At 42.5% G+C, this 25,121-nt stretch overlaps 1 protein-coding gene across 6 annotated transcripts in view; it reads right to left on the reverse strand.

The window, feature by feature from the left end:
- Positions 1–13,958: 13,958 nt before the first annotated feature.
- LOC140715401 (leucine-rich repeat-containing protein 27-like) overlaps positions 13,959–25,121 on the reverse strand; it is an 88,595-nt gene continuing 77,432 nt past the window's right edge. Inside the window, exons 11-12 of one of the 6 annotated variants that reach the window (XR_012096126.1) lie at positions 22,256–22,432; positions 13,959–14,330 (exon numbers count right to left, since the gene is read on the reverse strand). The gene's annotated coding sequence lies outside the window, so the exon portion shown is untranslated. Of the gene's footprint in view, positions 14,331–20,799; positions 21,919–22,255; positions 22,433–25,121 lie in introns of those variants that run through there. The other 5 variants (XR_012096127.1, XR_012096122.1, XR_012096123.1 and 2 more) reach the window with 5 other exon arrangements.

Genomic DNA, 25,121 nt, shown 5'->3' on the forward strand with positions numbered 1-25,121 from the left:
GAACATAATTGCAGATGGAGGTAAAGGCCCAGATTTTGAAGACTGATATGATGCTGTAATCGATAAACAGCAGCCTGACATAGGTTTTGTTGTTGTCCAGATGGTCCAAAGCTCACTGGAGACCCAGTGAGATTGAATCTGCTGTACACCTATTGTGGAAGTAAGCAAACTACAGGGGATACAGGTCCTTGCTTAGGCAGGAACTAATTCTAGCAATGACGAAACTCTCAAAGGACTTCATCACAGTAGAAGTGAGTGGTACCAGTTTATAGTTGTTGAGGCAGATCACCCTGCCTACTTGGACATTGGTGTGATTGATGATCTTTTGAAGGATATGGGAACCTAAGTGAGAAGTGAGAATTTGAAGGTATCTTTGAGAACACCTAGAAGTTGGTTGACACAGGTTTTCAGTAAATAGCTTGTCAGGTACTCCATCAGTGTTTTATACCTTGACAAGGTTCACCCTATTGAAGGATGTTCTGATGTTAGCCATTGTGATACGAGATCACAAGCTAGCCAGATATTGTGGGGATTTGCACAGGTGTATGTTTATTTTCCCTTTCAAAGCGCGCATAAAAGGCACTGAAGTATCACTTCATGCTGTTAGGTTTTACCTTAAAGTGTTATGAAAGTACCACAGCTCTGAGGGGCCGAAGGGTGCGGGACCAGCCCCCTCCTTCAAGAGAATCGCAAGATCGCTATTAATTTGGGTCTTGGACCCAGGAAATGAGAGACAATGCCACGGAGTTGACCATTGTTCTTAGAGGCACCTGTGTGAATTGCAACTCTATAGTACGTGCCAGCTATCAGGGACATGGACACCCTCGGGCAATGTGGTGTGGGGATGGCCTCACCCTACCTTGATTGACATTTACAAATCTGCCAGCCATGATAAAAAGGAGACTGCTGGAGGCGGTACTCCAGCGACGCACTAGACGGAGACCATCGCTCATTCCTCTCATAATAACGGGAAGCTGCTCGGAAGCCACGTGTGATTTGGATCCCCTAGCTAGGGAATCGAGTGGCTAATAACCCCAAAAAGGATTTCGGACTGACAACGAGGAACTCCCGTTCTCGATCTCACGCTTTGAGTCCAGAAGGCTGGCAAGTTTATTTTCTCTCTCCAACCCGTGAACACCCAGCGGTCCCTCAAGCGGCAAAAAGCCTCCATGAACTGGCGAGACTTTTATATTTCAATTGGACAAATCGTTTAACCCCTAGACAACGATAGAGCTTAGTTCTTATTGAGTAGTACTACCCCTGCGCTTTAGATTGAGTATTGACGACGTATGTTATCTGAATGTTTGTATTAACCTTACGTTTGTGCCCCTTTATAAATAAAAACGTTTGAAAATGGTACCATCAGACTTCAGCGGACCTCTCTATCTTTGCTGGTAAGTGATCCAGTTACGGGATACGTAACAAAAGGAAGTAATGGCAATCAGACCCTGCTACAGCTGTCATTCATCTGATTGTGCATCTAACTTCACACAAAATTTCCTTTTCACTCTGATGATTGCTATCTGGAGGTCATGGCTGGACTTTCTGTAGGGTTCTGGGTTACTGGCTGTAAATGCCCCAGACACTGAGTCTGAGCATCTTTTCAGACGAATCTTGGGTCCCTCAGGATTCCTTGTCATAGCAATCATTTATGATTCTGCACTCTTCTAACTTCTTTGCTTTTTCTCCAAGGGATATTAATTTAATACCAGCTTCAGCATTGCTATGAAATATGAAAATCTTTTCCAAAATACATCCCCTGCTGTCTGTGAACCAGCTCTCACCACTGTTTGCGGGGTGTTGTTGCTCAGGTAAAATAGTTTATATACTATTTTATTGTTTTCTGCTGCAAGATCTGGCTCCTCAATTGAAAATGTTTCCAATTCTACAGGTGCTGATTTCTTCATTTCCCTTCTAAACTCCACAATTCTTTCACTGTCTAGCCAGTTTCCCCAATCTTATAGCAATTTTTCAGTCTTGGGCTAGAGCCAAAACTACAAACATTGCAACTTCCATCAGCTTCACTTCCTCTCCTATCAGATATCAGCACCTTTAGTCCTTTGTCACTTGGACATTTAATCTCCTATCTTCTGATGCTACTCCCACTCCCACTCACCTGGATTCACCTGCTAGCACTTGCACCACCCCTTCCCTCCACCTCTTCATCACAGCTATCTCCACTCTATTTTTCTGTCTGGATGAAGGCTCTCAACCTGAAATGTTTACTGTCTGTTTCCCTCCCTAGATGCTACCTGACCCAGTGAGCTTCTCCATCATATTGTGTGTGGCTGCAAAGTCATTAATGGAAAGACAATGTTACTTCAGCCCTATTTCACAATAATCATATTGTTCAATCTAGAATAAATAATTAGTTGAGAAACTAACTAATTAAGAACAAAAACACGATTCCAAGAAGAACTGAAGGTAGTCAGTGAAACTCACAGCTACTTAAGTTGGACTAATATTCCTTTTTTTCTTTTGGGCACACAGGAATTTAAGCTAGGGGTAAGATCAGTCATAATCGTATTGAATGATAGAACAGGTTTTGGGGGCAGTGGGGGGGGGGGTGGCGGGGAAGACATCCATTTTCTCATGTTCTTGTCTTCAAAATAGACTTCAAGCATCAGAGGCAATGAATATGAGGGTAAGAGACATTTTCTAACTCTCCATGAAGACCATAAGATATAGCAATAGAATTAGGCTCTGAAATTTCATCATGGCTGATCCATTTTCCCTCTTAGCCCAAACCTCCTTCCTTCTCCCTGTGTCTCTGCATGCCCTGACCCATCAGATTCAGATTCAGATTAAGTTTATTGTCATTTAGAAACCACAAATGCAATGCAGTTAAAAAATGAGACAACGTTCCTCCAGAATGATATCTGATGCACCATCAATAACTCACGCTGAGACTTAGGAAGTGAGATATCGGCTTTTATTGACTGGAAGAACAACACTACATCCTGGGAAAATGAGGGAGAGCAGCAGACTACAGTCGCCTTTATACAGGGGTCTGTGGGAGGAGCCACAGGAGCAGTCAGCAGGGTCTGTGGGAGGAGCCACAGGAGCAGTCAGACAGGTATATCTAGTTCACCACAATATCACAAAAGCACATGACAAAACAGACTACACCAGAAAATCCACATAACGTTTGGCAATCCCCAATCCAGAGTTCAGAGAGGCTGCTGCGTATTAATATCTCACAACCGTCTTAGCGCATTCCCCAGAAAGGAGCTCCAAATCCACCAAACAAGATCAAAAACTAAAGCTACAAGACCTGCACAAAACCACATAATTACAACATATAGTTACAACAGTGCAAACAATAGCATAATTGATAAAAAAACAGACTATGGGCACAGTAAAAATAGTCCAAAGATGTTAAAGGACTATAAGTTCAAAAGAAATCACCACACAGTTTCCACAAGTCCCCAGGGTCCCGACAGACTCAGTTTTCCCTCTTAGCCCAAATCTCCTTCCTTCTCCCTGTGTCTCTTCATGCCCTGACCAATCAAGAATCTATCAATAACTGTCTTAAATATACAGCTTCCACAGGTGCCTGTGGCAATGGATTCCACAGATTCAACACTCTCTGGCTAAAGAAATTCCTCACCTCCATTCTAAAAGGATGCCCCTCTATTTTGAGGTTGGTGCCCCCTGGCCTTAGATGCTACCACTATTGGAAACATCCTCTTCACAGTGATAGGCCTTTCACCATTTGATAGGTTTCAACAAGGTCACCCCTCATTCTTCCGAATTCCAGTGAATACAGGCCCAGAGCCATCAAATGCTCTTCATATGACAAGCTGTTTAAGCTAGAATCATTTTCCTGAATCTCCTTTGAACTCTCTCCAGTTTCAGCACATCATTTCTCAGAAAAGGGGCCCAAAATGCACATAATACTCTAAGTAAAGCCTCACCAGTGCTTTAAAAAATCTCAACATTACATCCTTGCTTTTATATTCCAGTCAACTTGAAATGAATGCTAACATTGCATTTGCCTTCCTCACCACAGGCTCAACTTGCAAATTAACTGCAAAAGGACTGCCAAATACAATTGTACCTCAGATTTTTGTATTTTTTCTCTATTTGGAAAATAGTCAACCCTTTCATTTCTTCCACCAAAGTGCATGACCATACACTTTATGACACTGTAGTCGATCTGCCAGTTCTTTGACCATTCTACTAATCTAAGTCCTTCTGTAGCCTCCTTATTTCCTCAAAACTACTTGCCTCTCCACCTATCTTTGTATTGTCTGCAAATTTTGCAACAAAGCCATCAATTACATTATTCAAATCATGAAATGCACTGGTATCCACACTTTCAAGCTCATAGTTTAATAATTCTCTGCCAATGGAGAGAATTATTAACCAGAAGTCATCAGAATTCCATCAAGGCAACTCTGGATACTGTAAGTGGATGGATTCATGATGAAAATTAATTTTGAAGTTAAAATCTGCCCTTTGGTAATTTTGGATGGACTAAACTGCATGCATTTTCCTGTACAATAAATGCAATAGGGAGCAGTTAAAAGAGTATTCTTTGAAAATGTTGTGTAACTTGTCAAAGTGTGAAAAAATTCTGTGTATTTTATAAAAGCTAAACATTGGGCTGAGTATAGTGAAATTGCAAAGTATAACTTGTAGGAAAAGATAAAATGAAATATTTTGGGATCCTACACTTTACAACTTTTGAAAGAGAAATATAAAGTTCATCTACTTTTTCTCATACTTCCTGCTGCAACAAATGACTTAAGCAGGCATTTACAGTGAATTTCAACTCCACATTACCTCAATGCAAGTACCTGAAAGTCATAACCAGGCTAAAATGAAAAGGAACAAACAATGAAGTTTAGTGCAGTTTCCTGTACATCATAATAAACCTATTAAATAGACCAATCAGGAATAAGACAGTGCACTATTTTATTCTGGGATTCATGTAGGGTTGTAAAAACTCTGGCCTGGAACTTTTGCTCCTGGTGTATTTGGAATATTAAGATGTACAGAAACGCTGGATGAACTCAGCAGGTCGGGCAGCATCCGTTGAAAGGCGCAGTCAATGTTTCAGGTCAAAACCCTTCATCAGGACTAAAGAAGGAGGGGGCAGAGGCCCTATCCCTTCCCCATCCCACCTCTACTCTGTCTCCTCTTCTAACTGCCTATCACCTCTCATGACTCTGCTTTCTTCTACTACCCATAGTGCTTTCCCCTTAGATTCCTTCTTCACCTCTCCTGCCTATCCCCTCCCTGCTTCCCCTCCCCCACCCCTTGATCTTTCCTCTGATTGATTTTCCACCCTCTCCCCACCTTCTTTATAGGGCCCCTGCCCCCTCCTTCTTTAGTCCTGACAAAGGGTTTCGACCCGCAACATTGACTGCTCCTTTGAACAGATGCTGCCCAACCTGCTGAGTTCATCCAGCTTTTTTGTATGTCTTGATTTGACCACAGCATCTGCAGTGCACTTTGTGTTTAGTATTTGGAATATTGTTGCCTTTGGCAAAGTTGTCTCTTGTAGATGTTTTCATAGTTATAAAGTTAATCGTTAATAAAGTTTGCAACACATTGACTGTGGTTATATGCAAATGTTTTATAACAACATCAATAAACTCTCTTTGTGTACGTGCCAGTTACAACAGCAGTATCTTTTATTATCGCATTGCCGCCAATATGGCATGAAGTTGAAGGTTAAAGAGGAACTTTATTTCATCAGTGTTCATCCTTATTTTTAGATTCACAAGGGCTATAATCTCAGTCTCTGAACTGTGCACAAGGGATATGCAATGTGGCTCCTGTAACCCCAAACCACCAATGGCATTTAGATTGCAGATCACAACAGAACTTTAGAACACTCATGTAGTAAAGCTCCCACAGTATGGCACTCTTGAGACGTTAGTGATGGCAGACGAGCACATTTTTCTGAATATTGGATGCTATTTCTTACCAGTATGCCAAGGCACTTCAAATTGACTTATTTTTGATTTACAAATTTTTATAGTCACTTTTCCCATTAAATCAATAAGCTTAAAGGGAGAATAGGAACTGCAGCTTCAGTGATTGGAAATGGGATGTGAAAATCAGGGCCCTTGTGAGTGAAAGGAGGCACAGGAACTGGAGCTCTGGTGAGTGGGAACGGCATTTATTAATCATTTGATTGTGGGTGATCAGAGATTTACTGTAAATTGAACTGCACAACACAGTTACCGCAATGTTGCTCACTGTTAACATGGCACCTCTTAGCAACTATAATTGCAGTTATGAGAAGATGAGAAAACGGGCACCCAATCAGGGCAGTTGTCTGAGATGCTCATAATCCTTCATCACTTGCCTTGAGAAATGTGAACACCGTGCTTCGTGTTTGAACAAGATGGCATTAACCTGAGTTGGGATATGGGCATATAATCAGAATGACTTGTCATAATGCAGCTTCTGCATGAAGAAATGCAATTTGTAGATGTGTTGCATTGAAACTAAACAAATGCCACTGAAGGGCATAAACAACACTAACAAAATGCTTCAGTAGCCCAGAATAATATGCAAAACAATCATTTTCTACAAGTAGTAATATTCACATACTTTAACTAAACAGTTGGAAATCTAGTTTAACATTTTAATTGGAAGTAAATATCAATGAAGAACATTTGTTTTAGTGGCACAACTTCTTACAATACCATGAGAAAACTAAGCAACAATAAGCACGAGGCAGCAGAAAGATGTCTTTGGAACTGTGGTCACTTGAAACTCACATATAATCACTGAGTTGGCACAACCAGTGGCAGAGTAGATCAGCCTGGAGTTTGGCTCCTCCTGTTTTTAGGAACACTGCAATATGGAATGGTAGGGAAGAAATGGCACAAAGTTAAAGTACTTTGACCATTGCTAATGAGATCAACTCTTTGAAAACACCTTGTGCAACTCTATCAATATTGTAGGAGGGTCAGCACAGGGCTGGTTAGCCACGTGTCTGGAGTGTCATGTTTCCACCTTGCACTGTCCTTTCCCTTGGTTATTGTTTTTTTTCTCTTAAATGCTTGACTACTGCCCTAGTAAAATTTAATAATGTACACTATATCTTTTGACATTTCTGATAATGTCTTTTGATACATTTTATCACCTTACTCTGGCACTTTCTTTTAATTCTCTCACCCTAATAAGTATCAGTCATTCACAAATTTTCTACACAGAATTCTGCAATGGGATCTATGAATTGTTGGTAAATATTGAAAAACTTGGAAATTGAGTGCCATCAGGATGTTAAATTTCTGTCTGAAATAGCAATCCACCAACGTTTTTGTCATCTTCAGCCTTAACCCTTCAAATCATCACCCAGCTCACTAAAATATATTTTATTTGACTATATTCTGCTCCTCTTTTTCTATTACAGGCCGAATATTATTCAGCCTCTACCTCTGTTCAATGTTGCATCTCAGACCAGCCCCAAACTAAAAATGAGCACTTATTTCACATCTCCTTAACATTGGAAACATCTCCAGTTTGGCTAAATAGAATTTAGATGAGACTCATGTATGCCACACATGAATGAATAATGTTCCAATCAGTCTCTTATCAGTTCTAAAGAATAACAGTCAATTGTTTTCTTATTGGTAATGTTCTAGCATTCTAGTAATCAGGAAAACCTAATTCAAGGTCTGTCCACTGCATTGATAGAGTCATAGAGAAGTACTGCACAGTAACAGGCCCTTTGACCCATCTAGTCCATACCAAAATCATTTAAACTGCCTACTCCCAAAAACCTGCATTGGGACTTTAGCCCTCTATATCCCTACCCTCCATGAACCTTCAGACTTCTCTTAAAAATCAAAATCGAGCATGCATGCACCACTTGTGCTGGCAGCTCATTCCACACTCTCATGACTCTCTGAACAAAAAGGTTTCCCCTCATTTTCCCCTTAAGCTTCTCACCTTTTACGCTTAATCTGTGACCTCTGGTTGTGGTTCACCCAACCTCAGTGGAAAAAGCTTGCTTGCATTTACCCTAGCTATAACCCTCATACTTTTGTATACCTCTATCAAATCTCCTCTCAATCTTCTACATTCTAAAGAGTACAGTCGTAACCTATTGAATCTTTTCTTACAACTCAGGTCCTCCTGACCCAGCAACATCCTTGTAAATTTTCTTTGTACTCTTTCAATTTTGTTCACGTTTTTCCTATAGGTAAGTGATCAAATCTGCAAACAATACTTCAAATTATACCTCTCCAACATCTTATACAATTTCAACATAACATCCCATCTCCTGTACTCAGTACATTGATTTATGAAGACCAACGTGGCAAAAGCTTTCTTTACAACCCTATCTGTTACACCACTTTCAATAAATTATGTACCTGTAATATCAGATTCCTTTGTTCTACCACAGTCCTCAGTGCCCTACTGTTCACTGTGTAAGACTTGCCCTGTTTGGTCCAACCAAAGTGCAAAACCTCAAACTTGTCTGCATTAAGTGATAGAGGTGAAGGAAGGTGATATAAACTATAAACAAGGCAACAACCAGGAAACTGCTGCTATGATTCAGGTTTGTTATAGTTATAGTTTGTTCCCAGTGATGAAAGGCATTTCCACCATTCCTGTGTTTTAAATTTTAGTAATAAGTCTATTGCAAGAGAATTCTTTAAGAAATTATATCATCTCATTTGTACCAAATAAGGTGTTGAATTAAGATATTGCTAACTATTTGCAAAACTGACATTTTTATACACTCACAACTCACATACCAGTATTTATGCTGAACATTGAATACAGGCTTGAAACTTCACCAGCATTATTTTTGACCTGTTAGCTAAGAAGTTCATTTTAAAGTTCTTCCATATGTTATTGAACCAAGGTTGTTTTTTGTCAGTGTACTAAATTTGTTAACTTGTAATCATTGCAGTCACTTGTAATAGGCAAAGCAATCTTTGTTTCATTTGCAAAGATTAGGAAATAATACGCAATGTACTCAGATATTAAGTGGAAAGAGTCATGTAAAGTGTAACCTTAAAAAAATGAAGTGCTTTGGCACTCTTCTCCTTGGATAAAACATCAATGTAATTAGTCAAAGGAAATGCATGAAGACACATTTAAACACACGTAGCAATTACTAAGCTAACAAATAACATAGCAGCCCTGCTGTTCTAATTGCTTTGCACTTGACAGCACTCAGAATTATGATGAATTCACCTAATAAAAAAAAACAAAATTAGCAAAACAAGCTAATGGCAAGATATTTATCTATGCATGTTATAAAGGATATCTGGGTATTAAAAACATACACTATCTGAAAGTTACAACGGACACACATTCAAATCACTGCCTTTATTTCCTCAGCAAACACGAGGAAATCTGCAGATGCTGGAAATTCAAGCAACACACACAAAATGCTGGTGGATCACAGCATTTGCTCCCCTCCCCCATTCTTTCTCCCTAGGCCTCCGGTCCCATGATCCTTTCCCTTCTCCAGCTCTGTATCCCTTTTGCCAATCACCTTTCCGGCTCTCAGCTTCACCCCACCCCCTCCGGTCTTCTCCTATCATTTCGCATTTTCCCCACCCCCTCCTACTTTCAAATCTTTTGCTATCTTTCCTTTCAGTTAGTCCTGACGAAGGGTCTTGGCCTGAAACATCAACAGTGCTTCTCCCTATAGATGCTGCCTGGCCTGCTGTGTTCCACCAGCATTTTGTGTGTGTTCCTTTATTTCCTCTTCTGCACTTGCCATTTAATTGAAATAGAAGTTGAATTTCAGAATTAGGCCATGTGTATCTGTTGTAAGTCAACAGGTATGGGTTTGTATTTATGGTTCTTGTAAAAGCATTCCCAGCTTCACCTCATCCCATCACTGAACCCTTTATAATTTCTCCTTGTGTTCAGTTGGTTTTCCTCAAATGTACCAAATTTGTTCACTCACCTTTCAATCACATTCTAGCTAAACAAAAATCTCCTAAAATATTGGATTGAGTTATTACCATTAATTGTAAAAGTCTTAGCAATGTTTTAGTTCTTGGTTCATCAAATCCTTACTCATAATTAATGACTACAGCCAATTATAGAGAGAAACAATATGTAAGTGTAACTTCACAGACAGACATAATTAAAGGGAATTTAAAACTTTTTGACACAAAAGGTGTTTCAGCCCAGTAACAAAGCTTGTCAAAGCTGCAGTGACATACAATTGATATTTGTCAATGAAAAAAAATGAAAGGAAATGAAGGGAAAGCCTCTGTTTACATTTTTCACTGTTTACTGTGCTGCCTCATTAGTTACGGTTTACAGCACTGATAAGGGACAAAAAGATACTTGTACTGCAATACAGCAATGTCTGTGAATGTGGTTGTGTTATTTTGATACATATCTGGCTGAGTACTGAAGACCTGGGCTAGTGGACTTGCTGATATCTTCAACCTTTCACTTTGGCAGTCTGAGATACCCACCTATTTCATGCAGGCTTCAATTATACCAGTGCCCAAGAAGAATATCAAGTCAAGTCAAGTTAAGTCACTTTTATTGTCATTTCGACCATAACTGCTGGTACAGTACATAGTAAAGATGAGACAACGTTTTTCAGGACCATGGTGGTACATGACACAGTACAAAAACTAGACTGAACTACGTAAAAAAAACACAGAAAGCTACACTAGACTACAGACCTACACAGGACTACATAAAGTGCACAAAAACAGTGCAGGCATTACGATAAATAATAAACAGGGCAATAGGGCAAGGTGTCAGTTCAGGCTTCAGGTATTGAGGAGCTTGGGGGAAGAAACTGTTTCATAGTCTGGCCTTGAGAGCCCGAATGCTTCGGAGCATTTTCCCAGACGGCAGGAGGGAGAAGAGATTGTATGAGGGGTGCATGGGGTCCTTCATAATGCTGTTTCCTTTGCGGATGCAGCGTGTAGTGTAAGTGTCCGTGATGGCAGAAAGAGAGCCCCTGATGATCTTCTCAGCTGACCTCACTATCTGCTGCAGGGTCTTGCGATCCAAGATGGTGCAATTTCCGAACCAGGCAATGATGCATCTGCTCAGGATGCTCTCAATACAACCCCTGTAGAACGTGATGAGGATGGGGGGGGGGGGGGGGGGGGGCGGGAGATGGACTTTCCTCAGACTTTGCAGAAAGTAGAGACGCTGCTGGGCTTTCTTTGCTATGGAGCTGGTGTTGAGGGACCATGTGAGATTCTCCGTCAGGTGAACACCAAGAAATTTGGTGCTCTTTACGATCTCTACTGAGGAGCCGTCGCTCTGTGCCCTCCTGAAGTCAACAACCATCTCTTTTTGTTTTGTTCACATTAACAAACAGGTTGTTGGCTCTGCACCAGTCCGTTAGCCGCTACACCTCCTCTCTGTAAGCTGACTCGTCGTTCTTGCTGATGAGACCCACCATGGTCGTGTCATCGGTGAACTTGATGATATGGTTCGAGCTGTGTGTTGCAGCACAGTCGTGGGTCAGCAGAGTGAACAGCAGCGGACTGAGCACGCAGCCTTGGGGAGCCCCCGTGCTCAGTGTGATGGTGTTGGAGAAGCTGCTCCCGATCCGGACTGACTGAGGTCTCCCAGTCAGGAAGTCTAGGATCCAGTTGCAGAGGGAGGTGTTCAGGCCCAGTAGGCTCAGATGGTAATCTGCTTCAATGACCATCACCCAGTAGCACTTACATCCATAGTGATGAAGTACTTTGAGAGTTGGCGATGAAGCACATCAGCTCCTGCCTGAGGTGTGACCTGGATCTGCTCTAATTTGCCTACCATCACTACAGGTCAACAGCAAATGCCATTTCATTGGCTCTTCATGCAATCCTGGAATATCTGGACAGTGAAGATGCATCCATCAGGTTGCTCTTCATTGACTACAGCTCTGCATTCAACACTACCATCCCCTCAAAACTAATCAATAATCCTGGCCTCAATACCTCCTTGTGCAAATGATTCTTGATTTCCTCACTTTTAGACCCCAGTCAGTTCAGATTAGCAACATCTCTCTCAAAATCATCATTAGCACAGCTGTACCACAAGGCTGTGTGCTCAGAGCCCTGCTCTACTCACTTGATACTTATGACTGTGAGGCCAAGCACAGCTCCAATGCCATATTTAAGTTTGCTCTGATACCACTGTTCTTTGGGCGAATCAAAACTGGGGATGAATCGGCATATAGGAGAGAGATCGAAAATTTGGCTGAATGGTGCCATAACAACAATCTCTTGTTCAATGTCAGCAAAACCAAAGATCTGATTATTTATTACAGGAGGAGGAAACTGGAGGTCCATGAGCCAGTTCTCATCAGGGGATCAGAAGTGGAGAGGGTCAGCAACTTCAAACTCATCGGTGTTATCATTTCAGAGGACCTGTCCTGGGTCCAGCATGCAAGTGCCATTACAAAGATGGGACAGCAGGACCTTTACTTTCTTAGAAGTTTGCGAAAACTTAGCATGTCATTTAAAACTCTGACAAACTTCTATAGATGCATAGTGGTGAGTATACTGACTGGTTACATCACAGCCTGGGATGGGAACATCAATGCCCTTGAATGGAAAAATCTACAAAAGCTAACTTTAACTTCCCAGCACCATCTCCTCCATGCAGCCCAATTCTAGCAAGATGCACATAGGCAGATCCATTGCTTTTAACTGACAGAATTTTCTTCCTAGTTATGTTCTAGATTTTTGTTTCAATTTATATCACACCACATTTTCACCATTGACCAGAATGGTCTAAGACTTTTCCCACAGTTTCAACTTAAATTTTAGGGAATTCACTTTATTGTGATAACCTTCATTAAATAGTCTAATGCAGTTGCACTCACCCTTGGCACCCTACTGTCACTCAACATGTTTCTTAAGTAATATGATAGATAGATAGATAGATAGATAGATAGATAGATAGATAGATAGATAGATAGATAGATAGATAGATAGATAGATAGATAGATAGATAGATAGATAGATAGATAGATAGATAGATAGATAGATAGATAGATAGATAGATAGATAGATAGATAGATACTTTATTCATCCCCATGGGGAAATTCAACATTTTTTCCAATGTCCCATACACTTATTGTAACAAAACTAATTACATACAATACTTAACTCAGTAAAAATATGATATGCATCTAAATCACTCTCTCAAGAAGCATTAATAATAGCTTTTAAAAAGTTCTTAAGTAGTTTACTTAAATACATTAAATACAATCAACCCCGGCACTTAACATATCTTACTCCTGGCGGTTGAATTGTAAAGCCTAATGGCATTGGGGAGCATTGACCTCTTCATCCTGTCTGAGGAGCATTGCATCGATAGCAACCTGTCGCTGAAACTGCTTCTCTGTCTCTGGATGGTGCTATGTAGAGGATGTTCAGGGTTTTCCATAATTGACCGTAGCCTACTCAGCGCCCTTCGCTCAGCTACCGATGTTGTACTCTCCAGTACTTTGCCCATGACAGAGCCCGCCTTCCTTACCAGCTTATTAAGACGTGAGGCGTCCCTCTTCTTAATGCTGCCTCCCCAACACGCCACCACAAAGAAGAGGGCGCTCTCCACAACTGACCTATAGAACATCTTCAGCATCTCACTACAGACATTGAATGACGCCAACCTTCTAAGGAAGTACAGTTGACTCTGTGCCTTCCTGCACAAGGCATCTGTGTTGGCAGTCCAGTCCAGCTTCTCGTCTAACTGTACTCCCAGATACTTGTAGGTCTTAACCTGCTCCACACATTCTCCATTAATGATCACTGGCTCCATATGAGGCCTAGATCACCTAAAGTCCACCACCATCTTCTTGGTCTTGGTGATATTGAGACGCAGGTAGTTTGAGTTGCACCATATCACAAAGTCCTGTATCAGTTTCCTATACTCCTCCTCCTGTCCATTCCTGACACACCCCACTATGGCCGTGTCGTCAGCGAACTTCTGCACATGGCAGGACTCCGAGTTATATTGGAAGTCTGATGTGTACAGGGTGAACAGGACCGGAGAGAGCACGGTCCCCTGCGGCGCTCCTGTGCTGCTGACCACCGTGTCAGACCTACAGTCTCCCAACCACACATACTGAGGTCTATCTGTCAAGTAGTCCACTATCCAATCCACCATGTGAGAGTCTACTCCCATCTCCGTTAGTTTGTGCCTTAAGATCTTGGGCTGGATGGTGTTAAAGGTCTCTACTATAGAAAATGGATACTATCCATTTGTTGATCTCCATGTGAGTAAAGAAGAATGTGATCAGTTTGTGATAAATTTTCTCTGTTGCAGCTATGTAGTTTTCTTTCTCATGAATACGTGATCACATGGCCCATTATTTGCTCCTTCCTCCACGGTCACTATGTGTCCTAGCAATTTCCCTGTAGCTATTGAGGGAAGATAAATATGAACATTATTGTCTTCTAATTTTGAAGAGTAATTTCAAATTACTTTTGATCACATAGCATTCTTTAAATCCTCTATAAGAATGATAAAAGATCTACAGTGTTAGAACAAAAGTTTGCTTATTTTTCATTGGTTTTCAGGATTAATCACAATCATTCTCTCCTCAGTCTTATCTCTAGCATCCTCTCCTTGTTCTAGGTCGAGAACAGCACTGTATTTCTAAATTAAGTCATGATTGCATTTTGGATTCTCAGAAATGAATTCAAGAAAAAAGTAATACTACAAATTTATTTTCTTTTGATTTAAAAAGAAAATATAATGTAGTAAAAACTGCATTTTACTAATCATTATGTTCCATGTCATATGTTAGGTTGAGATTATGCGGGTAGTGGGCAAATCAGCCTTCTTGTGCTCTTTGATCTCGTCACTTGAGATTCAGTTTCACGCAACCCTGCCACTTTGAACTGACCCACGCCTTCATTACCCAGTCCAACACTTGCCTTTGTTGAATCTTGCCCCTCCTGACATAGGACATCGGGTTTGTGGGGGTTTAGCTGGGGTTACTCGGGGTGTGCTTAGGGTTTGTGGGGCTGAAGGGTTAGGGTTAGAGTATGCGGGCAGTGGGCGAATCAGCCCTCTTGTGCTTTTTGATCTCGTCACTTGAGATTCAGTTTCACGCAACCCTGCCACTTTGATCTGACCCACGCCTTCATTACCCTTTGATCTGACCCACGCCTTCATTACCCAGTCCAACACTTGCCTTTGTTGAATCTTGCTCCTCCTGACATAGGACATCGGGTTTGTGGGGGTTTAGCAAGGGTTAATCAGGGTGTGCTTGGGGTTTGTGGGGCTGAAGCCAGGGTTAATCGGGAAGTGCCTAGGGTTTGTGGGGGTGTGTGCCCCTTTTGGACTTTAGGATTAGGTTTGAGTGTTGGTCTTGTGGATGTATATGTTTGGCTGGGAGAGGTTAGGCTGCAGAGTTTTGAGTAGTGATGTATGAACTGCTATGGCGGATAGGCATTAGGGTTAGTTTGAGATTATGTGGGCAGTGGGCGAATCAGCCCTCTTGTGCTTTTTGATCTCGTCATTTGAGATTCAGTTTCACACGACCCTGCCACTTTGATCTGGCCCACGCCTTCATTAACCAGGTCCAACACTTGCCTTTGTTGAATCTTGCCCCTCTTGACATAGGATATCCGGTTTGTGGGGGTTTAGCAAGGGTTAATCGGGGTGTGCTTAGGGTTTGTGGGGCTGAAGCCAGGGTTAATCGAGAAGTGCCTAGGATTTGTGGGGGTGTGTGTCCCTTTTGGACTTTAGGATTAGGTTTGAGTGTTGGGCTGGTGGATGTATATATTGGGTTTGTGGGGGTTTAGCAAGGGTTAATCTGGGTGTGCTTAGGGTTTGTGGGGCTGAAACCAGGGCTAATCGAGAAGTGCTAATCGGTTAGGGTTAGGGTGCGGGTGCGAGTATGCGGGCAGTGGGCAAAATAACCCTCTAGTGTTTTTGGATCTCGTACTGGAGATGCTGTTCACTTTACCCTGCCACTTTGTTTTGGCCCACGTTGTCATCATCTCGGTCCCCGACTTGCCTTTATTGGGATCTTACTCCTCGTTAACCTCCATTCTGGAGTTTAAGTTAAAATGGTGGAGTTATTGTTTATGGACAGTGCTTTGGATTTAGATTTGGGGTTTTCTTGTAGGGACTAGGTGCTGTGATTTGGGGGTTGTGCAGTAGCTAATTGTGGGGCAGGACAGGCCTGGGGGAAGGTTTGGGTAATGGGGGCTGAGGACTCCAGGCAAAGGGAGCTGGGGTAGGGTGGCCAATTGTATTGTGGGTTGGGGGCGGGTGTGGGGGTCCCATTGCAGTAGGGGGGAAGAAGAACCAGACTAGGAGTCTAACTGTTGGTAATATTGGGTGGACCTGGCTCCTTGATGGCTTGGGTTTATGGGGGTGTGTAGCAGGGTTGAAGATGTTAGGTAAAGGGCCATTATGTAAGCCCCTTTTGTGTGGTGTGGTTTGGGTTATTCGAGGTGCTGTCTGGTTTAGTTGGGGTGCGTGGTACATTGGAAGTTAGGGTTAGGGTAAAGGGTAGGAGTGGGGATGTTTGTGTTGATGTGTGGTGAAATTGGCTCCCTGGTGGGAAGAGGGTTCAGGTTTATGGGGGAGTGTAGGAGGGTTACGGGTGTTAGGATTAGGCATATGGCTGGGAGGTGGGGCTGTCCTTTCTGGAGACTGGCTTGTGTTATTTGAGGTGCTACCTGATTTAATTGGGGTGCGTGTTCCGTAGGAAGTTAGGGTTAGGGTGAAGGCTGGGATTTGGGAATGTTTGGGGGGGTGGCGTTGTACTGGTGATGTGAGATGAACCTGGCTCCCTGGTGGGGAGAGGCATACGGTTTATGGGGGTGTATTAAAGGGTTGGAGGTGTTGGGCAGTGGTGTCTGGGTGGGTAGTGGGGTCACGGGATCTACCAGTGGTGGGGGGTTTTGGGCTGGACTACCCAAACCTATGGTGTAGTAGTTCTGTTTTGGGGCCTAGCTGTTAGGCTCTATTCCTAAAGCAAAAAGTCCCTTTCCTAGTTAATGGCTCCCTATCTTAATTCCGTTTCTGGGGGGTGACTGAAAGGGATCCTCCTCTTCCTTCCTACTCTGATTTTCTCAATTTAAAAAAAAAATTAAAAAATGAATAAGTAAATTTTTTTTGTGTTGGCTGTCTAGTGGGTGTATCGTATTCAGTTGGCCTAGCTTTTTAGGTCTTGTTTAGGCCATATGGGGAATAAGTGTGTAGTGTTTCAATCCATCTCCTCTCTGCTCTTTTTCTTTGGGTGTCTGACCAGTTTATGTTGGTTTCCAGGCCCAATATTTTTAAGGAGCGTGTTCCATGCTCCTGGAAGTGCCTGCTAACTGGTCTGTTTAGGTCTCCTCTTCTGATGTTACTGAGGTGTCCCGTAAGTCTGGTTCTTAAGCTGTTGCCTGTCTCCCCTATGTATATAATATGGCATTGTGTGCACAGGATTGCATATACTACATTCTTTTGTTCACAAGTTATCCTCCGCTCTGGGCAGAGTTAGGGTTAGGGTCTCGAGAGACCATGGATCTGCGCCTGGAGTTTCCAGGGCACAGGCCTGGGCAGGGTTGTATGGGAGACCGACAGTTGCCCAAGCTGTAGGCCTTCCCCTCTCCACGCCACCGATGTTGTCCAAGGGAAGGGCACTAGGACCCATGCAGCTTGGCACCGGTGACGTCGCAGAGCAATGTGTTGTTAAGTGCCTTGCTCAAGGACACAAACACGCTGCCTCAGCTGAGGCTCGAACCAGTGACCTTCAGGTTACTAGTCTGATGCCTTGCCCACTAGGCCACGCGCCAACATGTCATATGATGTGGGCGATTATTGTCTCATGACCATGATTGAAGTTCATGTCTGTTCCTACTGGTGCATTGGGCAGCAACCTTGCTGTTTCTTTAGTGTTTGTCTATTTTACAAGGCTGAGTTGCTAGCTCAATGCTCAACCCAGCACAGATGGAAAGCCTCCAGGGAGCTGGCCAGATTCAAATCTGGGACCGCTCGCCCTGAAGTTCAGTGCGGATGCCACTGCACTGCCAACCAGCATTAATGACCATGACTGCTCTTGACAAGCTTTTCTACAGAACTGGTTTGCCACTGCCTTCTTCTAGCATTTACTAAAGATAATGAAAAAAATGGGATTTAAGTTATTTGCACAATTTGTTTTGCAAAACAGAGCTGATTTGGAATGCATAAAGAAAATCGCAATTGTGAGCTCAAGTGAGAAAAAAAAAGGTATTGGTATTTTTCTTTCTATAACAGATAGCAAAAGTGTTACCATATTATCTGAGCATAATTGTATGCTTAAAATGCCTTCTGAGCACTGCTGACATTCTTGCCACCAATGGAGAAGCATGTTACCATTTCTTCACACCTGTACAGACAGCTCCTATATATTTCATTGAACTACTAAGGAGTTGGGTCCAATACATAGAGATAGCTACTTTATTGATCCCAAAGGAAATTACAGTGTCACAGTACATTACAAGTGAACAGATTTACAACTATTAGAAGAGAAGTAAGAAGGAATAAAAAATAAGTTACATCAAACTTTCTAATGGGGGGGCGGTCATCACTTCCCTGGCTATAGGTTGACTAATGAAAGTGGATAAGAATGACCTCATATGGCACTCTTTGGAGCAGTACAGCTGTCTTAGTCTATTTCTAAAAGTGCTCCTCTGTTCAGCCAAGGTAGCATGCAGAGAGTGAGAAACATTGTCCAGAATTGCCAGGATTTTCTGTAGTCTTTCGTTCTACCACAGCCTCCAGCATGTCCAGTTTGACTCCTGTAAAAGCTTTTCTAATTAGCTTATTAAGCCTATTGGCATCACCTATGTTGATGCCATTGCCCCAGCACACAATTGCATAGAAGGTTGTACCGGCGACAACAGACTGGTGGAACATGTGAAGGAGAGGCCTGCATACGTCAAAGGACCTCAGTCTCCTCAGGAAGTAGTGGTGATTCTGGCCCTTCTTATACACAGCCTTTTTGGTAGCACAATTTTCTAACCACTGCAGGTGCATATTTATACCAGTTAGATATTTTTCTTCTTCCTCCTCTGCTCTCAAGACTATTATTTTAAATAAAAGTTAATATTTTACTGACTGTTTAACCTGGTGATTTCTTATTGATATTATTTTAAGTGGATGGAGATTTTACAGAAAATGATATAAGGGGCTAAAGCACAGGAATGTTCAAAAGCCTTTCAGCAAGGGAAAGCTCTTTCTTTACCATTTGTAATGATGGTAAACTGAAAGGGGAAGTTAAAAGATTTAAACAATTCATTGTAGCACACACAAAATGCTGGAGGAACTTCGCAGGGTAGGCAGCATCTATGAAATGAATGAACAGTTGATGTTTTGGGCCGAGACCCTCTGTCAGGACTGGAAAGGAAGGGCAAGATGCCAGAATAAAAGGTGCGAACAGGGGAAGGAGGATAGCTAGAAGGTAATAGGTAAAGCCAGGTGGGTTAGAAAGACAGGGGCTGGAGAGAAAGAAATCTGAAAGGAGAGTGGACCATAGGAGAAAGGGAAGGAGAAGAGGTCCCAGGAGGAGGTGATAGGCAAGTGAGAAAAAGGGGCCAGAGTGGGGAATAGAAGAAGAGTGGAGTGAGAGGGAAAGAATGTTTTTACCATGAAAAATAATTATTCAAGCCATCAGGTTGGATGCTACACAGATGAAATACAAGGTGTTTTTCCCCCACCCAGAGTGTGCACCGATGAAGCCACAAGTTGAGGCCATGGACCAACATGTCAGAATGGGAATAAAAAATGGGACTTAAAATGTTTGGCCAACACGAATTTCCGCTTTTCACGGATGGAGTGGAGGTGCTCAAAGAAGCGTTCCCCCAATTTACGACAGGTCTCAACCTCTTAGAGGAGGTTGCATCAGGAGCACTGGACACAATAGATGACCTAAGCAGTTTTGCAGGTGAAATGTTGCCTCACCTGGAAGGACGGTTTAGGCCCTGAGTGGAGGTGAGGGAGGAGGTGAATGGATAGGTGCAGCACTTTGGCCGCTTGCAGTGATAAGTGCGGGGAGGGAGGTTAGTGGGGAAGGATGAATGGCCAAGGGAATCACAGTGGGAGTGATCCCTGTGGAAAGTGGGGGGGGGGGGAGGGGGTTAAAGATATGTTTGATGGTAGGATCCCTTTGGAGGTGATGAAAGTTGTGTTGAATGATGTGTTGGATGTGGAAACTCATAGGGTTGTAGGTAAGGACAGGAGGAATTGTATCACTGTTAAGGCAGCGGGAAGATGGGGTGAGCGTGGATGTTTGGGAAATGGAAGAGATGCAGGTGAAGGCAGCATCTATGGTGGAGAAAGAAACCCTGTTCTTTGAAGAAGGAAATTAAGTGATCTCTAAGGGAGCTGAAGTGAGTTTGCATTTTTACAGTGTGACCTCAGCCAAAGCAACAGGAGTTTGGATTTCACTAATAGATACGGCAGAAAAAAATCCAATGCATTGTTCAATGGCTATGTTTTCAAACTGAAATAAATATGCCTACAAAGGTGGGAAGCAAATTTTTGAAACTTGTTAATAAATGTAATCAGGAAAATGGCCTTAATTACTTGGTAAATAGTACACTTGCTCAGCAACTTTACTCGTATGAGATTTACAATTGGAAACTACTATTGGCTTACAAGACTAAGTAAATTTATTGCACTGCATTTTAGGTTCTTAAACCTCTTTAAATAACTCACGCACAATATATTTGGAACTAATATGTCACAGGTCATGAAAAGGGCAATGTAAGTGTGTTATAAGCAGAAAGGAGCAGCTGTGGTGCTGTTGTGCATAACTTTTAATGTAGATTTGCTCTCAAATAGCCAAAAAAAACAGAATTACATTTTATGTATGCTATGTGCCTGTGATTCTGCTGCAAATAAGCTTTTCATTGGACCTGTGCCTACATGTATTTGTGAATATGATTTCTGTGCTATATCTCAATAATTAAATAAACAAACTACAGACTTTGACTTTGACATTCATTTATTCCTAAGGTGTACATCTGCTTGCAAAAGGACACCACTCAGAAGTTGTAGGCTACCTCCAGTTAATGACTAATACTGGATTGCACAGCCATGAGGTCATGATATTGGCTTCCACTGCACAAAGGGTGCCAGTGAGTAATCAGAACACATAAAAACTTTAGATGCTGAAGATGCTAGAGTTAAAAAAAATGGCATTGTTTAAGATACTGAACGTCTTCTGTTGAGTAATAACATATGAGGTACGAGAAATGGAGTTAATGTATCAGGTCAATGTACTTCTTTAGGACTGGAACACTGAGAAAAGAAGTGCAAAAGGATCTAGTGCTTTTCTGGTATATATGATGAATAAACTGTTCTTGGGCTTCCAGCCGGGTACAGGTATTGATTTTAACTGACGTTTCGATGACAAAGTCTAGTCCAGGCATGTCTGTGGTATATGTACCCCTGACGTTCATCCCTCCTGATAGGTTAGTCCTCCTCCAATCAGGTTTCCGCTGTCCCACCTTGTTTACAATCAAATTCCAGTTCTTAGTTAGAGTGAGATCTTCATCTTTGTTAAAATTGTTTTCCTCTAGTTTTATTTCAATGGCTTCCCTCACCAGGCGGTCCCAAAGCTATTGGGGCAGCACAATAGTTTTATGCCGTCATAATTAATCCTGTAATCTTTGCGAATGCCTATGCTCCTTGATGCAGTTTCTCTATGCACTCCATCTGGCCGATATACACTGCTCCGCATTCACAGGGAATCCTGTAAACGCCGCCCTTCCTGAGTCCCAGGTCACCTTTGACTCACATAAGCTGTTACTTGAACTTCCTTACAGATCTGTGGATGGTATTAATCTGGTATCTCTTCATGACACTGATGATCTTTCCAAGAAGCATGGAAATATTCGGAAGACAGGCAGTAGTGTGGTTCCTCCTTGTTTATAGGTGAATTGAATTTTAAGTTGTAGGGAGCTTTATGTCTTTGATGGAGTGGAGACCAAGGCTGTACAAAAATGCTATTGACACCATCTAAATGAGGGAGATGAATGCCTGTTAGCCACAACTGACCTGTTTGGCGCAAAGTGAATATAAATGAAGCAAGTAGATTGGAATCAGAAGCAATGCTGCAGTTGAGAGATGCAAATCACAAGTTTCTGGAAATCCAAAACAAAAGAAAATACCTGATCTCCTCAACAGACAAGGCAGTGTCTGGTTAAAGGAAAGATCTTAAAGTTGCAAGATGATGACCTTTCATCAGAATTAGCCAATTATGAAAGAAACAAGAACAGTTTTATGTGAAATCGTAGCATAACGCCTGGAGAGAATAAGTTCCTCATTCTAAGAAATTGCATACCCTCCCATTCACCTCTGCTGTCACCTCTATTCAGGGCACCGACTGTACTTCCAGGTGAGGTAACACTTCACCTGCAGATCTGTTGGGGCCATCTATTGCATCTGTTGCTCCCGATGTGACCTCCCTCCTCTTCATTGGTGAGACCCAATGTAAATTGGGGGACTGCTTTGTTGAGCACCTCCGCTCCATCTGCCAAAAGCAAAATTTCTGGTAACCAACCATTTAAATTCATACCCCCATTCCCGCTCTGACATGCTAGTCTATGTATATCCTCTTCTGCCCCGATGAGGTCAGTCTCAGGGTGGAGGAGCAACACCTCATAGTCCATCCAGGTAGCCTCCAACATGATAGCAAGGGCATTGGTTTCCACTTCCAGTATTTGTTTTTCTTTTTCCCTCCCCCTTCCTTCTTCTTCTATTCCCCACTCTCTCTTCTTAACTCTTCTTCTCAGCTGAATATAACCTCCCCCTTGTGCCCCTCATTCTTCCCTTTGTCCTATGGTCCACTCTCCTCTCCCATCAGATTCCTTCTCTCCATCCCTTTATTCCCATCCACCTGGCTTCATTTATCATCTTCTAACTTGTCTTCCTTCCTCTCCCCTAACACCTTTTTATCCTAGCATTTCCCCCCTTCCTTTGTAGTCCTGATGAAGGGTCTCAGCTTGAAACATTAACTGTTTATTCATTTCCATAGGTGCTGCCTGACTAACTCAATTCCTCCAGCATTTAATGTGTGTTGCTCTGCAGAATCTCTTGTATCTGCACAATACAGGCCCTTCGGCCAACAAGGCTATGCCGAACATGTCCTTACCTTAGCAATTACCTATAGGTTACCCATAGCCCTCTAATTTTCTAAGCTCCTTGTACCTGTCCAGGAGTCTCGTAAAAGACCCTATTGTATTTGCCTCCACTGTCATCACTGGCAGCCCAATTCCACGCACTCACCACTCTCTGCATAAAAAACTTACCCCTACATCTCCTCTGTACCTACTTCCAAGCACCTTAAAACTATGCCCTCCCGTGCTAGCCATTCTATCCACATGATCAATGCCTCTCATCATCTTATACACCTCGATCAGGTCACCTCTCATCCTTCGTCACTCCAAAGAGAAAAAGCCAAGTTCACTCAACCTATTCTCATAAGGCACGCTCTCCAATCCAGGCAGCATCCTTGTAAATCTCCTCTGCATCCTTTCTATGGTTTCCACATCCTTCCTATAGTGAGGCAACTAGAACTGAGCACAGTACTCCAAGTGGGGTCTGACCAGGGTCCTATATAGCTGCAACATTACCTCTCAGCTCTTAAACTCAATCCCATGATTGATGAAAGCTAATGCACCATATGCTTTCTTAACCACAGAGTCAACCTGTGCAGCAGCTTTGAGTGTCCTATGGACTCGGACCCCAAGATCCCTCTGATCTTCCACACTGCCAAGAGTCTTTCCATTAATACTATATTCTGTCATCATATTTGACCTACCAAAATGAACCACCTCACACTTATCTGGGTTGAACTCCATCTGCCACTTCTCAGCCCAGTTTTGCATCCCAGCAATATCAGAGAAATGTATACAATATACATCCTGAAATGCTTTTTTGTCACAAACATCTCAAAAACAGAGAAGTGCCCTAAAGAATGAGCAGCAGTTAAGCGTAAGAACCCAAAAGTCCTCCCAGCTCCCCCCCCCCACTTGTAAGCAGCAGCAAGCAACGATCCCCCTCCCCCCAACAACAAAAAAAGCACATCAGTACTGTCACCGAACCCAAGCATGTGCAAAGCAATAGCAAAGACGAAGACCAAAGTTACCCCAAAGGTTCACATTTCATCCGACATTCGACAAACCACAGGTTACAATGTCCCACTGTAACCTCTGACAGCCCTCCACACTATACACAACACCCCCAACCTTTATGTCATCAGCAAATTTACTAACCTAACCCTCCACTTCCTCATCCAGGTCATTTATAAAAATCACGAATGTTGGGGTCCCAGAACAGATCCCTGAGGCACACCACTGGTCACTGACCTCCATGCAGAATATAACTGTCTACAACCACTCTTTGCCTTCTGTGGGCAAGCCAGTTCTGGATCCACAAAGCAATATCCCCTTGGATCCCATGCCTCCTTACTTTCTCATTAAGCCTTGCATGAGACATCTTATCAAATGCCTCAAAAAATTCAATCAGGCTTGTAAAGCACGACATGCCTTTGACAAAGCTATGCTGACTACTCCTAATCATATTATGCCTCTCCAAATGCTCATAAATCCTGCCTCTTAGGATCTTCTCCATCAACTTACCAACCACTGAAGTAAGTCTCACTGGTCTATTGTGTTTATGAGATCCTGAAGCTTACTTTGTGTTTTGTTGGAATAACCAAGACATGGAGGTCAGTGTGCGAATGGGATGGCAAATTAAAGTAGCTAAAAGATTAGGGTTATCCTAACCACCCTGCTGCCCATTTTGCTTCCTTAGTTTCTCAACCTGCTCCACATCTATTCTGATAAGGAATCTTTTGACACCAGTGCTCCCATATTTTTCTTCTTCCTAATCATGAGATCCTCTCTACTATAGTTAACTGGTATCCCAAATGCTTTTCTTCTACTTACCATACTTCTGCTCTTGCTCCTTCTCCTTCCAACTCAGAATAGTGATAGGATTTCCTTTGTCCTCACCTTCTACCCTCCAAGCCTCCACATGCAACAGCTTATCTCCATAATTTTCACCACATTCACTTAAGCCCCTGTGCCAAATACAAGCATGCTCTCCCTTTCAAAACATTAAGGGGGCTCTTCCCTTTGTGACTCTATGGCTTGATCTCACACTTCCACCAACTACTACTCTTTCTTTCTCATGCAACCACAGAAGGTGCAACAGCT

Source organism: Hemitrygon akajei, chromosome 23 (assembly GCF_048418815.1).
Source record: "Hemitrygon akajei chromosome 23, sHemAka1.3, whole genome shotgun sequence".
Lineage (NCBI taxonomy): Eukaryota > Metazoa > Chordata > Chondrichthyes > Myliobatiformes > Dasyatidae > Hemitrygon > Hemitrygon akajei.